We start from the raw sequence: 6000 nt of genomic DNA, 5'->3' as shown, positions 1-6000 counted from the left end.
CTCTGGGGTTGCTGCGCTCATCTCGCTTTATTGGCTGAGGGAGCCGGCGTACAGCTTGACTAAGCCGCTTCTGGCGAACCAGAGCAGCGCACGGAAACGCCATTTACCTTCCCGCTGGAGCAGTACCTATTTATCTACTTGCACTTTGACGTGCTTTCGAACTGCTAGGTTGGCAGGAGCTTTACCTTTAGGGAGGAAGTATTGTTTGTTTCCGGTTCCTCTCTCATCTTCCCCCCCCCCCCCGCTTTGAACCATGTAAGCTGAGCACACGGCGGGGACTTCAGACTCAGACCACGTGTCTGAGACCAACCTCTGTATTTTGTAACCAAGACTACCTTGCCTGTGTTGTTTCTGCTGTAAGCATTGAACGATACATGAGTGAGATGCCTATGGCTACTGTAAGTAAAGCATTTAAACTTACTTAAGTTTGTGATCTATTTGAGAGGAGTAAAGGTGGGGGAAGCAGCGTTTTAAGCGCTTAACACTGGAACGTTAAAGGTCTAACAATCTATATTTCCCGTGCCTTGCTGCATAGATCTGTGTTTTACACTCAGCTGGGGGCTGTTTTGGCTAAAGAGTGAGTCAAGCCCTGCATGCTTTCTTGAATTCAGGCAGCCAGCCACACACGTGGGACTTCAGAATTAACTGGTATTCCCCAGTTATTTCCCAGCATTTTCCAGGGCACTGCTGAGTCTAGAATTTTGGGACCGGGTAGCGAAGCTTTATAATGGCCTGCCTCCATCGCCCTGGAATTTCCTGTGATGAAGTGTGAGCAACCATCTATCCTAGAAAAAAGGGTGTTTTTCCTCTTCACCGCTCATGGTTTCAGAGTTCTGAGAATGAATTGGAATCCCAAGTGCCTACACTATAAAAAGACAGGAAATTACCATAGTCCAGTACTAATGGAAAATATAAGACCGGTGCATCTTTATCAGATCTTTGTAAATAGTAATTACTCTGCTTGCAGGGTATTACTGTGAATGATTTCCTAGTGGAACAATAATCACAGGAACATTCAGTACATTTTCTTCTGTATGGAGTGTAGATGTCTGCGCAAAAAATAATCAAAGGCAACTTCTGAAGTTGCTATGTTGAAAAACAGGTCATAGCAGCACAGAATCCTAAACAGATCTAGGCCTTTGTGCTTTAGGGATCACTTCCTTTCCCATCAGTCCCCATCACATGTGGCTATATTGATTGATTTATGACAGTCATATGTCACCATTGATCTCTAGATCGGTTAGTTACAGCATTAATAAAAGCTTAAAATACAAATATCAGCTGCAAAACAACAAAAACAGCAAGCTTAAGCCATTTCTGGCATGCAAAAAGGGAGCGAAACAGATCTCATAAGTGCCCCCAAAGGGACGGTGTCAGGGCTGCCTCAGATCTCAGCTCACAAAAGATCAACGCCAAGTTCTTCTTATATACAAGGACGTTTATTGCAGTTCATAGTAAGTTCCACAACCGAGGCGCGCAGCCCCCACGTCTGTTAACCTTAGACGGTAGAAGTCCCCTCTGAATCGGTCCCTCCCCTACACCAGTTTAATAAGCTAACACTGCTCCACCTTTTTCTCTCTTTCCTTTTCCGCAGGGTCTTTCTGCCCGCCGGGGTTCCTCCCCTCCTGGATTCTCCTGAAGCGGAATCTCCAGACTGCTCTTCCCCCCTCCTGCGGGCTTTGGGACCTGGCTCCTCCTCCGGGCTCCCTGTTCTTCCGCGCGCCTCCTCATTTGAACTTGGCGCGCGCGCCCAACCTCTAACCTTCCTTTTGACAGTTATGCTACTCCCCTCACTGCCCTCCTCCCCTTCCGGGAAAACGGCTTGCTCTGACCCCTCCTCTTTCTCTGTCGCCGGAGCTGCTTCCTCTGACACACTGGAACCTCCCCCCCCCCTTCGCTGCGCTCTGGTGGGGAGGCTGGCCCTGATTCCCAGCTGCCGCTTTGGGGTCCCCTGCTGGCCCCCCGCTCCTGACACTTTCCCCCTGGGGCTCCCCTTGCCCTTACCACAGGCGCCCCCTTCTGGGAATCCTCTGATTCGCTGGAGAGACTCATGGAATCCCTTGCGTCATTGCTATCTTCTTCCTCGCTGTGACCCATGAGAGCAGCAAAATAAGCACACTGTATAACAGTGATAGAGTTAAAATCAGGCCGAATATTCACTGACAACAGCAGGCAAGGCAAGGGTTGGCATGGCATTGGAGCCAGGATCAGTTGATAATTCCAGAAGCCCCATGTTGATGGAATGGATCCACTGGGTTTGGACCGCTTCAAGCTTGTGTGATGGGAGTCAACCAATGTTGAACCTTGCCATGGTGCAAGCCAAGCAAGGAAGCTCTCGCTGGGCGACCCAGGTGCAGATTCCTACCAGGCCGATACCTCAAGCTTAGGAGTGCTGTGGTCAATCCTCCTCTCAGGTCCCTTATGGGGGCCCTCATACTATGTTGATCCTGCCCAATACCATTTCCGCCCTCGTACAAACGTCATTCGCCTAACAAAGGAAGGCCATGATTTCACTGAGGGAAAGGTGGTGGTGGGGGGACCCAATGAGGTCAACCAGCGACCCAAAAATTGCTCAGTGAAGCCTCTATCCTGTGGGTGGGAAGGCAGGAAGCTCTCAAGCAAAACAGCCATGAGTTCTAGGGGCCACAGCAAAGGCATCCCACACTTACTGGGCACGAAAGAGGTTTATACAATGCGCCCAATGCATTTAAAAGGTAATTATCTAATATTTTTCTAATTATCTAATGCGCTCAACCACACACAATAAAGTTTAAAAACTTAGACTGTATTACAATAAAAATTCTAGAGCTTCAGGTATCTCATGAAAAACCTTTAATTAAACTAGAAGCAGCCACAACCCACAAAGATTTGAAAATAATAAAAACCAAGGACCGCTTCTTAGATCACCGAGATCATTTCATAGAATCATAGAGTTGGAATAGACCACAAGGGCCATCGAGTCCAACCCCCTGCCAAGCAGTTCTTGGTTGCCATTTTCAAAGGCAACACATGTGACTTCTTGGTAAAGTCCTCTATATAATATTATACTCACAAAGACATGTATTGATAGACATTCCCAATGGCTGCTCTCTAAATCAGAAACTTCCTCTCCTTCACAACTGCATTCTGCACAACTGCAAAGCCTGGGCATATTGTAGAAGCTGTGTAAACGTTTTAGCGGGTTTCTATGAAAAGGCAGAAATGTGGAGATTATGGAAGGAATTCAATGTCACGCTAAGTTCCATCAACGCAAGGATTTCAGTATGCCAGACAGAATACTGCCCCCCCATCCTCCCCCCAATATGCTGTTCTAGGAGTTCTCCTGACCACCACCACCCAGTCAATTTTGGGGACACTGCCAAAGCAGGAATCCTTGTTGCGCAAGCACAAAACTTTGCACAGGGCTTCTGCTGATGGGGCGCCTTAAGTGAATCCCACTCTATTTATTTATTTAGTGAATTATTATCTCACCTTCTGGCCTTTAACAGGGGCTGAAAAGCAGCTCTCAAAACATTTAAAAATCAAAGGGGCAACCTATTCTCACACATGCACAGCTGCAAATCCCAGGAGAAACTGGAATGTGGCTCAGAGGAATAGTCTTTTCCCCACTTCCCAGCTGGTCCTCAACATGTGTTTGTTGCTCCATTCATTTTCAATATCAAAGGGGGAAATGGTTTAGTTGCTCATTTCGTAAAATCACATTTAGTTCATTACACATTTGTTTCTGCTTATTTCATCCGTTTCATGTTATTTTTGCTACCTGCTGCTTTCAATAGGGGACCAGGCTGCCAGGGCAAAAGGACCTTACTGCCCACATCCATTTCCCAGAGCTCAGAGGGTTTAAGTTGCCAAAACATCCCAGTGATGTGGCTTTGCTCTATTATAGTCTAAGGGCAATTTAAGCACCCCACTTTTCTGGGGTAGAGGGTTTGGGAATCCCTCACCCACACCTGAATTGGGTTCTGAATTTATACCAGAGGGATTATGAAGCCATACAAAATGATAGCCCCCCATTCTCCCCAAAGTTCTGGGGGTTCTCCTGACCACCATCATCCACCCAATTTTAGGGGCACTGGGAGGTACCCAACTTTTGTAACACTATATATGGCTTGAGCTCTGACCGACACACACACACTTAATTTTGGCCGCAGAAAACTCTCCAAAAGGAGTTTAGCATGAGAAATCAGGGATGTTGTTAGGTGATGGCTCAGAGGGGCCCAGGTACATCTGTCTCTCCCCCCACCCCCCACTTTTTAAAACTTGTAATGGGAATTAGGATTGCTTGTGCGTAAACTGCAAACTGCTCCAAGCTGGTTGTATAGCTAAACCTTTCCCTGGTTTGACAGCCCTTACAATGCGACTGTCTCAGTCACTGGCAGAATCCGTCAGTGGCTGTCTCCTAAACTTCTTCCAACATAGAAATTCCTTGACTCCAAGTCTCCTCCTAGATTCTCTGCGCGGAAGCCTTCTGCGCAGCGTGGGCGTGCCAAGCGGAGGTCCTGTGCTCTCTCCGCTGATTTCACTGGAAGAGTCTCGGAGCCTCCCCTTTCTCCCTGGTGTCCCCTGGATTTCCTTCCTCAGCGGAAACTCTCTCTCTATCCTTGCTAGTTCCCTCTCCTGCATCATTGGAGCGTCTTACCTCTCCTCTTACCTCTGATGGCAGTTTCCTGACAAAACTTAACACGCTTTTCCAAACGTTGTTTATAGGGTGGGTGGCATCACCTGTCACACACAGTCTTAAATTCCCAGAAGCGTCTCTATACATGTAAACCAGCATGTGCAAATTTTAGGCACCTTTCCGCCACATGGGTTTATGCCCCGGGCAAGAACCTAGTAACGTCCCTGGAGGAAAATGCTGTCCGAATCTACTTTGGTTACCCAGCGAGATATTGCTGTCTTGTGAAGAAGGCACAACAACACAGGGCCTATCAAACCTCCTATTATTCTGGAGGCGGTTGGAGGATAAATGGCACCAACAGATTGAGGTTGAATCCTGACAAGATAGAAGTACTGTTTTGGGGGACAGGGGGCGGGCAGGTGTGGGGGACTCCCTGGTCCTGAATGGGGTAACAGTGCCCCTGAAGGTGTGCAGCCTAGGAGTCATTTTGGACTCACAGCTGTCCACGGACAAAATAAAAAAAATCCTTCCAGTAGCACCTTAGAGACCAACTACCATATTTTTTGCACTTTTTTCCTCGTAGAAAGTAAGGGGAAATGTCTGTGCGTGTTATGGAGCGAATGCCTGTGGGTGGCGGGGGGTTCTGCTGCAGTCATGAGCAGAGGATCCATGGTTCCCCTTCCTTCCCTCCTCCGTGGTTACAAAGCATGGATCCACATGGATCCTCAGGATTTTTGCATTGGGCTACTCCAAACTCACTGTCAGATCACATGTCTGTGGCCACAGCATGAACCACAAAAATCATATATCCACTATTTCGTTTAGAATATTTTTTTTCTTGTTTTCCTCCTCTAAAAACTACATGCGTGTTATAGTCTGGTGTGTGTTATAGAGCTTTCGTGTGCATGCACAATTTTATTATTTTGTTTCGACTACGGCAGACCAACACGGCTACCTACCTGTAGCTGTCCATGAAGGTACAGGTCAGTTCTGTGTCCAAGGCAGCTGTCTACCAGCTGGTACGCAGGCTGAGACCCTACCTGCCCACAGACTGTCTCGACAGAGTGGTGCATGCCCTGGTTATCTCCCGCTTGGACTACTGCAATGCGCTCTACGTGGGGCTACCTTTGAAGGTGATTCGGAAACTACAACTAATCCAGAATGTGGCAGCTAGACTGGTGATTGGGAGTGGCCACCGAGACCATATAACACCAGTCCTGAAAGACCTACATTGGCTCCCAGTACGTTTGGTGCTGATCTTTAAAGCCCTAAATGGCCTCGACCCAGTATACCTGAAGGAGTGTCTCCACCCCCATCATTCTGCCCGAACACTGAGGTCCATCACCGAGGGCCTTCTGGTGGTTCCCTCAGTGCAAGAAGTG

Source organism: Podarcis liolepis (assembly GCF_965112155.1).
Source record: "Podarcis liolepis genome assembly, chromosome: 17".
NCBI classification, from domain to species: Eukaryota; Metazoa; Chordata; class Lepidosauria; order Squamata; family Lacertidae; genus Podarcis; species Podarcis liolepis.
The sequence above is the reverse complement of the archived record's forward strand: the minus strand, read 5'-3'. Positions refer to the sequence as shown.